General features: G+C 38.0%; 1 protein-coding gene across 5 annotated transcripts in view; it reads right to left on the reverse strand.

Annotated features, from left to right (window-relative positions):
* The window catches only part of LOC108045648 (furin-like protease 1, isoforms 1/1-X/2), a 138,707-nt gene that overhangs the window by 66,200 nt on the left and 60,163 nt on the right, over positions 1-12,344 (reverse strand). The gene's annotated exons all lie outside the window — the stretch shown is intronic.

Raw genomic sequence — 12,344 nt, forward strand, 5'->3', positions numbered from 1 at the left:
TAATCAAGCTTCACTACCGGATTCCAGACTTTTTTGTATTTCCCCCAGACTCAACAAGTCGCACGGGAAACCCTTTATACCCCGGCAAAGGCTATTAAGCCATCTAGAAAAGTCAGTGTCTGCTACAGGACTCTACAGGATGTGGCAGTAGCAATTTCTTGCAGCAGTTGCTCACGACGCTGGCAGCGGAAATGCAGATGGGTAAAGCAACACCGAGACAGTCGAGCAGCCCAACGATTATGATGATGACGATGTTGATGTCGAAGGAGGTGGAGACGATCTGGAGGCTGATGCAGATGGAAGACTCTGTCGACAAAAGGGCACACAATAAAGAGTCGAGGTAGGCAGAGTGCTACTCCTTGCAGCATTTTTCTTTTGATGGACTGCATTAACATTGACAATGATAATGAAAATGGTCTTAAGCAGAGAACTTTATTCTGCTTTGAAAATAAAAGGAATAGTTTTACAGCTTAAACAAAAGAAAATAAAACGTTTTTAAGTTCTTTAATAAAAGCAAAAAGAGCAGTTGGCATTATGATTCTATATAAGTTAGTAATTATAATTATAAAAAAGTAAATAAAATAATGCTTTTTTGACTTTAAAAAAAGTCCTTTTTCAGAATGTAACCTTTATCTAGACCTTTTACCCTACACATTTGCGGCCCACCTCTGGCTAAATCGTTGGTTTTGGGGTCCAATTCCTGTTGGAATTTCGTGGAGTTGGCAAGCAGCGAAGCCAAGTGTAAATCAACAAATCAACAACTTAATATGCGCAAATTTTTGATGCCAACTGCAGTTGCAGAACCGCCAAACACAAAAACGAGAACAGCAGCGAGTAATTCACATGGAGTCTGGTGGTGGCGGTGGTTGCGGAACCAGTGGTGCTGATGGCTCTGGGATCAGTTACCCGCGGGGGCAATGGTGGTGCCCCCAAAAATCCAGAGCCAACCGAGTTGCAGGTTATTAGTATGCACAGCTTGCTGCATACTTTCAGGGACCTTGTTCGCTTGTTGGAGCAAAATTTATGCGTGTCTATTCGCTCATGCTCGCAGTCTCTGTCTCTTTTACGCCCGTTTTTGCAGGCCAACTCTTTCTCTTTTTATTTTCCATCCCCCATCTCCCTCACACCTTTTTGGGTGCATGGCGCCCGTTTTCCGATTGTCGTCATTTCAATTAAGCTCGGCGCCGAAATGAATGCTTTTTGTGCGGATTTTTACCGATTAATTTTTCATTATTATGCCAAGTGCTCGCTGGAAAATTTTGTAGAGGAAAAGAGGGGACACAGAGTGAGATAGCACAGTTCACGCACAACAAATGTGCCAAAAGTGGCAAATGACAGGACAACAAAACAGCCTCACATATACACACACTCACACACTGGCGAACAAAGTTTTCAATGTGCTAATAATTTTTGCACGCCCCAAAAAATATGCAGAGCATTTGTTTGGGGAGCCTGCCCTTTGGCAGGCAAATATATTTTACGATAATTTCGTGGAAATCATAATGGATAAGTCATGATATCACAGAGAATGAAGATACGAATTTTATTGTTTCAAATAGCATTATTATATTTTTTAAGGTTTAATATAGATGATTTTTTTGTATTAAAATAAAAGGGCTTTGAAAAGTTATTTTAAAGAATTTTAAATATCTGGAATGAACGACTATACCAGATACTAATTTCTTTACAATTATTTTTTCATTTAATAAACTTTACAAAAAAAAAATTGTTTTTTTATCAACTTATTTTAATTATTTTAAAAAAGCACCCAAAAATAGAGATGAACAAAACATGTTAAACAATCCTTTAAATTTTCTAAATAAACGTAAAGCAAACAAGGACTTCGGAAAAGCTACCAAGCTGGCAATGTCAATAAAAATTAACAACGAAAAGCTGTAAAGCTGCGCCACAGCCCACCACTGGCCGCAACAACAAACAGAGAGTGCCACACTGTACCGCCCACTTAACCTTTTCCCTTCCAAAACGAACACCACACCCTTTCAGTGGGTCGTAGGTGTAGTTTGTGCGGTGTCTATGTAATTTAGACAATTAGAAAGTTTACGCCTGTAACCATTTCGTACTTCTATTGTTGGGCTAAACTTTTTTGAATGTTTTGTCTTTGTTATTTGCATGACAAATAGGTGCACTGAAAGTTGACCATGTTCTGGTATTGCTTGTTAAAAGTTGAGGAAACCTTATTGGGCTTAGCTGCCGACATGTCTACAACCACGCTAGTTGGTAGTTTAATATTTGCACAATACTTCATAATCAGTGGCTGGATTTTCCCCTTCTCGTCCTTTATACGCTGATGCAGCAAAATCGCGAACGCGCAAATTCCTCTTCAATGCGCCAATTGTGTTGCTCGAGTGCAGAGCTTAGTGTCGCCATATTGTCGGTTATCCGGGAATCGGAGACAAGGACGCCTGCACAGATCCCTTCTCATGCATATGCAAAAATCCTGCGGTAAACCCCGCTTTAAGTGGCTAAATTGCACAAGTAAACAATTTTTTAATGCAGCTTTGTTGTGGTTTAAGCCGTTAAATGAAAAATACTTCTGACATTTTGACAGTCGCAGAAAAAATAAATTTTTGTGAATGAAAAGACTGTCGGTGTGGCCTAGAAACGTCAAGATATATATAAACAAAAATAGTGGTTTGCAAATAAATGCAATAAAATGAACTTTACTCAATGTGTTCATGAGTTATTATGGTTTAACTTAAACAACTCTATATCTTACTTATATAAGCCTAAACATTTAAATTGTAAAATCCCATTACTGTGTTTATTAATCTATTATTTTAAACGAAAATAAATAAATTACAAATTTGTTGTTTAAACAAACATTTATCAACACAAAATTGTTTAATTTTAACTAGATTTTTCGAGTTGTGTAAAACTCTATCTTTCTCCACACTTTTTCCACCCTCAACAATATTCCCTGTTATCTTTTATTTCCCATTTACACACATTTTTTTGTTGAGACCAATTCCGCTGACTGCGGAAACACTAATTTTCAGTTATTAGCGAAATGTCAAAACAAACGACAGCTTCCATTTAGCAGCTAGAGATTTTTCCACCATTTTTTTATAGGTGACAACCATTAATTCTAGTTATGAAAAAATTTGGTTTGTTTATTGGTAAAAACACGGAAGAATTTTTACGGAATTGAGTTTGAAATGAATTTAGTGAAAATGTATATACACTCTTTAAAGTTTATTTTAATTAGGAGAAATTGTTTCATGAGTTATTTATAATATAATATATTTTAAAATTTTAATTGAAACGAAAGCAGCCAAAGCTAAATAATAAATATTTATTTTGAATAAGCCTAGAATGTGTAAACATACTTTTGTTAACTATCTTTGGCGGCATTAATCATAACTCGACAGTCATATTTAATCAAGTTAAAGCCCTGAAGATTTATGCATCATAAATAGTAGACAAATTTGGATCAGAGCCATTCAGCGAAAGAGTCTCCATAAAAACTGAGCAGCGCAAATCCTCCAGTCAGATGCCATTTGTCAGAAGCGATAAGCAAACATAGCAGCAAATGGCAAATAAACAAGGCAGTAAAATATTAGAATGCGGAGAGAAGAAACCACAATTCCAAATCCCGATTTCAGTCCCTGAGACCCGAAAGCCGAAGGATGTCCCCAAGCGAAAACAAAACTAAAAGCTAGACAGATTTTTGCCTGATTACGCGCAGCGTGCACTCTTCTCTCCCCTTAAACAACAATGGGAAATGCACTTTGGAACGGACTCCCAAAAGTATGCAATGAAATAGGGTGAAATGGAAAATTGGGGAAATGCGGGAAAACTGGGGAGTAACACGAACGAATGCGAACAAATTGATATGCAAATGTGAGTAGGAGACGCAGACCCAAAAACGTAATAATAAAATAAAGTAGAACCCAAAGCACAAAGATGAGAGATGGAAGGGGTTTTCTAGACGGCCAGATCCTGGGATAAATGCTCCATGACTTCTCATTTCCGTTTTCGCCAGAGGCAGCAGCAGCTGCAGCTGGCAGGCAAATCTGCGTCTTCCGGTCCAACAAAAAAGATGGAAGAGGCCGAAAAAAAAAATTAAGAAAAAATGTTAAGTATACGTCTAGTACGACAAGATGGTGGAAAAATATGGTAAACAGTAAGTATACGCCTAGTACAACAAAACTTCAATAATTTAAGAAATATTTAGAGCTCCTCGCGTCGCCGATTATGGAAAAAATGTTAAGTATACGCCTAGTACGACAAGATGGTGGAAAAATATGGTAAACAGTACGTATACGCCTAGTACAACAAAACTTCAATAATTTAAGAAATATTTAGAGCTCCTCGCGTCGCCGATTGAATTAAAAGATTTTCTTGCGTTGCTGAAACGGCAAACTTTTTTGCACAAAATTCAATTTGCCCTAACTTTCCCGCATTCTCATTTTTATACCCTTGCAGAGGGTATTATAATTTTGGTCAAAAGTGTGCAACGCAGTGAAGGAGGCATCTCCGACCCTATAAAGTATATATATTCTTGATCAGGATCACCTCCTGAGTTGATATAGCCATGTCCGTCTGTCCGTCTGTCCGTCTGTCTGTCCGTCTGTCCGTCTGTCTGTTTCTACGCAAACTAGTCTCTCAGTTTTAAAGCTATCGAATTGAAACTTTGCACACACCCTTCTTTCCTTTGCACGCAGTATATAAGTCGGAACGGCCGGGATCGGCCAACTATATCCTATAGCTGCCATATAACTGATTGATCGGAAATGCCATAACTTTCGTTTTTGTAAAGTTAGAAAGTTGGGATTTTCTATGGGTTTTATATTTGGCCAATCAATCCGACCTACCAAATTTCATTAGGATCGGCCGACTATATCCTATAGCTGCCATATAACTGATTGATCGGAAATGCCATAACTTTGGTGTTTGTAAAGTTAGAAAGTTGGGATTTTCTACAGGGGTTATATTTGGCCAATCAATCCGACCTACCAAATTTCATAAGGATCGGCTATATCCTATAGCTGCCATATAACTGAACGATTGGAAATGCCATAACTTTGGTGTTTTTAAAGTTAGGAAGTTTGGATTTTTTATGAGTATTAAGAATGCATCATAGGAATAATTTTGGAGAATATAATTATAGAGTATTCTGCAAGGGTATATCAACTTCGGCTCCGCCCGAAGTTAGCTTTCCTTTCTTGTTTTTCATCATCTTTTCCCCCATCATCAGCTGGTGGCCTTTTTAGTATGCGTTCTGGTGCAGGAACAACTTTTCCCCTTCAGCCTCATTGATTGAAATGCTAAGGCATGTATCCACTCATATATATCTGTATTCCCCCCATCTCCGCAAAGTTTGCCCCTCGGCAAATTCAGTTGTTCAACTAATGAGAGTCGTAGCCTCGCCTCGGGTGCTCATTCTGATGGACAAGCCAGATGAGCAGGGCAAAAGTCGTGACAATCATAAAAAAAGCAAGGAAAGAACTGGAAAATGCAAACGAAAACTTTAAATGCCCTCGGTCAGTTGGCAAAATGTCCTTTTATGATGGGGCAAATGTTGCGGAAATTTTTCGGGCCACGAATTGGACCTGTTCACTCTGCTTTCGGTGGTTGTAATTTTTCTTTAACAAAAAAATTCACAAGGAACAATCTCCAACGGGCATTTTATTCGAAATATTTATAAGGAACATTTTATGAAAGTTGCTATTTAGATATAAATTTTCCTTTTTGCTTTTAAGGAACTAACGTTACTTCCTAGATATTAAATCTAATAACCTAAACATTATTAAACATCCGCCAAACAAATCAATCAATCTAGTATTAAGTCATTTACAGCCACAATTTTACCGAGCATAAGCGTAACTGTTCAGTGATTTCCCATCAACCCAAAACAATCCACAATATGAGCAGACACGGTTAAAACGGGACCAATGAAGCATAAAAAGCACATAAAATGCGGAAAATTAAATTGACAGCGTTGAAAAAAAAAACGAATTTTACACAGATCTTTTACTTAAACAAAAAAAAATCGCGAAATGGCCAAGAGTGGGATTGTATTTCACGCCCTTCCATGACTTAATAAATACGCCAAGCATTCAGGTCCTCGCGCCGTAGAATCAAGCTTACCGTGGGCATTTGCGCTTGATTGCCCACGAAATCGACAAAAATGAAGTGGAAATACCAAAGTGCTGGGCCCGAGAAGTCCGTGGAAAAACGTGATTGATGCCTCTGGACTGAGAGGGCCGGAGGCTCAGGTTCAGTTTCAGTTTCAGATTCAGATTCAGGCGCTGATTCTGTTTCAGATTGCTTCTCGGATTCTGGATCCACAACTCGATTGGAAGCCAGACGAAAGAGGAAAAGGCCTGGCGACAAAAAGGGATAACACACTCGCTATAACAATATAAACTCAGGCCGGTCCCATCTCCTTCTCTGACTGCCATCTGTTATTTTGTCGTTTTTTTTTAGTGTCTCGGCCTCTGCTTTCTATCAGAATGTTTTCCTTTTTTCCAGCTCCCGTCTGCTTCATTGTAAACAGTTTGCTGACTAGCATAAATATGTCTGCGGCAGCCATTTTGTGTTGGAGAAAGAAAAGGAGTCTAATTGGCCAACCATTTTATTTTAAAAAAGTGAAATTCTTTGGATTCTAAGATTAACTAAAATAAATAAAATAAACCTTCATCAATAGATTTGTCATACTTAAAAAAGAACCTTAGTTTAGTCATGAATGTACATCTTTGGGATAAATAGAAGAATTTTACAACTGAATTAAATAGCAATAAATTGACTTCCGGAATATATTTCGAATTCTTAACAGCTTTTTCGCCCTGCTACAATAAAATTGGGAATATCTCTCTAAGTTTGCCCGCAAAATGGCATTAAAAAACAAGCGCAAAGTTTTTGCTATTTTACGGAATTCCCACTCGAACTAAGTTGGAAAATGCAAATGTTTGTCTTCGTAAATGACAAGAAGATGCTACAAATTACATAAATAAAAGCAATAAAGTGTCAACGTATTTGCATAAGCAGATGGGGTGGGGTTGAAAATGGGATGTAAGAAACTTATGCTAAACAATCCGGGACACAGTCGAGGGCGGTTTAACCAGCTTAGTTGAACACCCTCAGCAGCAAAGGCACACATTCAATTACACATAAGATTCAGTTTACTTTCGCCTCGGGCACGCCCACAACATCAAAGGCCTTCTTACTGACATTGATTTCTCTCTCCGGCTGTTGAGTTGTTTATATGTCTGCTATGGCAGGATTGTCTTCTCCTTAATCGCCATCTTATGCAACATCATTGCAATCGAAGGCCTTGCCTATTGAAATGTTAAGACATTTACAGATGCGCTCACTAAAATAGTTCTTTACAAAAATGATAAAGGCGAACAACCTTCTAAAGACCCTTTACAAAGTTTAAATTGCTTTTTGAATTATAATATTTTTAATAATTAAATAAAGTATAATAAAGAAAATGCTCTGCCCTTACCACCCGACAAAAAATATTATTTCAGGCAGCCAGACTCTATTATTTTCACCGGCGCAGTATATGCATATGTATCGCTCTTTAGCATGTGTCCATTTCTTATTCCTGCCAAGAACCGACTCTACCCATTTCAGAATTTGCTGAGCTGTCATGCTTTTTCTGCCACACCCTATATCTCAGCTTCCTTTTGAGATGTTGAACTTTTTCCTTTTACGCTTTTGTCTTCAAGAGCCTCGAGGGCGGTATTCTCGGGCTTTGGCTTTCTTTGAGTCCCGGGAATTGGCCATGTCCCTCCCTGCTCCACCCTGTCACTCCTGTCATCTGTCTGCCTTACTTTCCGCCGTCACACATTGATGTTTGTCTTTTGCCGTTTGCCACTAATTCAACTCGGTTTGTCTCTGTGTGCGCCATTCCAGTCCATTAATTGAATATCCCGCCCTTTTGCACATATTGAGTTTTAATTTTGTGGTTGCCATCGTCCCTCATCTTCGGTGGCGGAAAATTAAATTCTCGTATGTGGCAGAAATTTTCTTTATACATTTTTTGTACTTAATTGGGCATCACAATGAAGTCACCTCAGACATTATTTACCTCGTCAACAGGTGTGAGGATAGAGGAATTTCCTGCGACACCACATTTCACGTGCGGAAAAAAACAAAAGCAATAAATGAAAGTAATTTCCTGAGTGGTAAACTGAAAATCATTTTAAATAAGGCATGAAAACGCATTAAGGGCGGCGGCACCTTGTCAGACAATAAACAACAACTTCCCCTCCGGCTTTATATATATTTAAGCACACACTCACCCTTCATTTTGCCCTGATATCCGATAAGATGGTCTGACATTATTTACGACCCCACCTCATTTTGGATTTTATGTGTAAGTAAAATTATGTAAATGGCCAAAAATTATGCTGAATATTCTGGGCTCTTTATATTACCTGGATTACAGAAATCAACAGATTTTCTTTTAATAATACTATTTTAATACATTTGAAGATTTTAAAAATTCCGAAAATTTTTCACATACCAAAACCAAATATTTGGCCTGCATTTTCTAAGGAAAACTAGTTATTAGCTTATGAAGAATTGAAATTCTCGTATGCTTTTTTTTTCATAGTTGTGGGAACGGTGGCGTATACGTGTTGCGGAACACGGAGTTTGGTTGGCAGCGCGTCTGACAGTCGCAGTCCCGAATTCTATATCGTACACACACACTCTATCCCGCACACACACACACACTCACACCCAACGGTATATAAAGTGATAAGCAGCCGCAGGGCAAACGTTGAGCGCACGCATGCAAATAAAATTGCCCATACGCCCCTTTGAACGGTCTCCTTTGCGGCGCCGTTTTCCGTTTGTCTGCGTTCGTGTGTTTGCATACATTTCTGGTGATAATACAAGAAATTGTATCAAGCCAAAATTGTTTTTTAAAATGTTACGTGCCCGGCGGCTGTTTTGACAAAAAATTTATATGCGGTAGGTAATAAAAATGCAATATAATTCCATATAAAATTTGTATGCTCCTTCGCTTTGGTCTAGGGTAATCGGAAAAGTTTTGATTGCAGCAAAGAGATTGGTAAAGGATACGGGATAGGGAAAAAAGAAAAACGTAAAATAGGAGATAGGCAGTCTGTGAGAATCTTGTATTAAATTGATTTTATTTGATGAATATGTTGAAACTGTATTCGTGCAGAACAAAATGGCCAGTATTAAATAAGAAGATAAAGAAACAAATGGATCTGAAAAATAATATTACATTTCAATAATTTAGAATGCAACATTTTCAATAAATTTCACCTGAATATAAGTGGTTCTTAATCAACCTGTCCAAATGAATTTTAAATGCTTATTCAACATATAACTTCCTCAATTATACAACTAACGTTATTCAATTAAAAGCAATTAATGCGGGAAAATTAAAAGGGAATATGCAATTGACAGTCACCGCAAAACAAACAGACTTTTGCCATTTTCACACTCACTCCAATCAATTTACTAGCAAAACCGTATGCACAATACCACTAGGCACATCACACCCCCTTGTCCCTATTTTGCACCACCATGCGGTTCGGGGCAATTATAAAATCCACAAAAGGAATTGCCATGACGACAATCAACTAATGAAATTAATGGCAATTTGCATTGGCAGCAACAGCGTTTACATGGGCGTGGTCGGAAATAATGCAATTCGGCTCAGTTTAAAACCGGAAACGCGACCCTTAACTCCAGAAGTGACCCTCCCTTGCGGCGAAGGATATCGCACACAAATACTAATTAATCAGCTTGCTATTAATTAAACGACCGCCGAATGGGGCATAGGGGCCCAAGTGAACGATATCCATAATCCCCCAGAAGTGGCTTTTTGTCCCCGCAAAGCTTTAATTGCTGCCTTGCATTTAAAACAGGAAACCTGCGCAGGAAAATGGCAAAATTTATGAACCTATTTCTCGGCACTTTGGACATCCGATAAATAACGCTATAGATAATGACGAGGTGGGTGGCGCATGCCAACTCGGTTTGCTGTTGGTGTATTAATTTACAACCTCTTCACAATGTCATTGTTATGGGTGGCTTTATCAGTATTTTTTTCCTTTTTTTTGGCGTCACTCGCTGCAATGGCGCCAGTACCCTGCGCCTGTTATTAAACATAAAAATAAATTAATAAGCGAATGACACCCACACCCCGACAGTCTCAATTAAGCGACGCAGTCAGTTAATGTTGATGGAAGCGGAGGAAGTGACAGGGTGAGAACCACGCAAATATTTTAACGATGCCATGTGAAGTTTTTCACGTTGTCAATAGCAAATTAAATGTGGAAAGGGTGAAGGAAAAGGGCGAAGTAATAAGGGCGACAATATCGTTAAAGCAAGTAGCAGCATATGCAGCATACTCATAGTTATTAAGAAAAATTGCAAGGAGGTGGCAATAAAGGTTAAAGAGAGTTTCTAAGTTCTCATTTTAAAGTAACAACTTATTCATTTGCTGGTTTTTTTAAATACACAAAGTTTAAAACTAGTTTAAAATGAGTTTAAATGTATAAAACGTCGATCTATTGAATGTGCTGCAAACTCTGGCATGAAATTATAATAACCTCTGCACGGGTATAAAAATAAAAGTTCGTATTTCAGGAAAAAATATAAAAGCAATTCATAGCAAGTTGAAAATGTTGAATGTGCGTAGAAATTCCTGTTGGCTTTTGCCGTCCAAAAGGTCCACAAATGCATGGAGGAATGTCAATTTCAGAAGCACAAAGCGACGAACCATATGCAAATGCAACCGATAAATTTTCAATTAAATGGGAAATTGGTAGTAGACAGTGAGAGAGAACCTAGACATCAGCATGGCCAAAGGGGGCATGGTAAAACCATTCAATTAGGAAATTAAATTTAAAATAAAAGAAAAAAATAAATCTTTGAATGGTTTTCACTCAGTCACTTAAGAGAGTTTTAATTTCTACCAATCAATTCCAGATCGAACACTTGACTAAATATTTGCTCGGTGCACCCATATGTTAAAATCTTCATAAAGAGTGACTTCTGTGTTTCAGACAAACATCTTAAACTATACAACTTAAAAATTCTCTGACTTTAAACAGAACATTACTCACCAAAAATACCAAATGTTCCATTTTATAGGGACAGTAACTAACAAAGTATAAATTTACCTACTTCGTTTACATCTAGGACAAAAATATATGTAAAATGCTGATTGGAAAACGTGGCAAATAATAATACATATTGGTACAAAAGTCCGATTTCCAAACCGAATGCTGATCAATGAGTAATTTATTCCATTTGCGAAAGGATTTCCCTGGACAACAAACATTTCAGCATAAATCATTGCTACCCATCCATAAAAGCATTTTATTGGGGAAACTGTGCGTTAAAATTATAAAATTAAATAAACAACTGTTGAAGGGGTTGCAAGGCCTTTTGCGTTCCCCCATTTTGACTGTGATTACCAACTCATGCAACAGTTGGTTGCCAGCTTTTAGTTGCCAGTGGCCATAAAGGGGTGCACCAGCTGGGTCACCTTTTAATGCAAATTAGAGACGCGTCTGCGGTCCTCCAATGGGTTGAAGGCTATGCAGATGGGGGAGGTGTGAACCGATTGAAAATTCCACCACCGCATCGAACGTGTCTTGGCATTTATGTACACCACCCCCTTCCAAAGCCAGCGATGTGGCAACAGGAGCAAAATTTAATTGACAATTGTTAAGGTGGCTCAATTTCCAAAGCCAGGGGAAACTGAGTGGCCAGTCCCTTGTACAAACCCCCCTTTAACCCATCAGAGCATGTTTGAATAACTGGAGAAGGAGTTGTGGCACGTGGGTGGTTCCACTAAAGAGAGATGGACAAATAAATTTATATTTTCAGTTCAACGTAATCATCCATATAATTTTTGTTTTGTACTTGATCTTAGTTGGATGGTATAAATTTTATAATATTTTATTTTTTAATTTCTAGTATTTGGAAATATAAATTGAACTAGCTTTTTTCTTTTCGAATCTTATTCCTTTACTCCTTTGAATGCCATAAATGGCGACAGACCAAAGTATGCTAGACCATATATGGGTGCGGTACTTTGGTACGACCAGAATCAGTAAAAGCAGTTAATTAAGCGAAAACAGAACTTTCAAACCAAAAGCATTACCCGATGGTAATTTTGTTAAATAGAACACGATTTCAAATCATCGCAAAATGCCAAACATCCAATCATGTTGCATCAAACGTTTGCGCTCTAATTTAACATAGATGCGGGTTGTGGGTAGTCCTGATTTAAGCTGCGATAAGCTGAGCGTACTTAATGCTGCTTAATCAGTTGGGCAAAAATCAGAGAAAAAGTATTTTCCCGCCAACGTCGCACAAAA

Source organism: Drosophila rhopaloa, unplaced genomic scaffold, assembly GCF_018152115.1.
Source record: "Drosophila rhopaloa isolate 14029-0021.01 unplaced genomic scaffold, ASM1815211v1 contig_167, whole genome shotgun sequence".
Taxonomy (NCBI): Eukaryota; Metazoa; Arthropoda; class Insecta; order Diptera; family Drosophilidae; genus Drosophila; species Drosophila rhopaloa.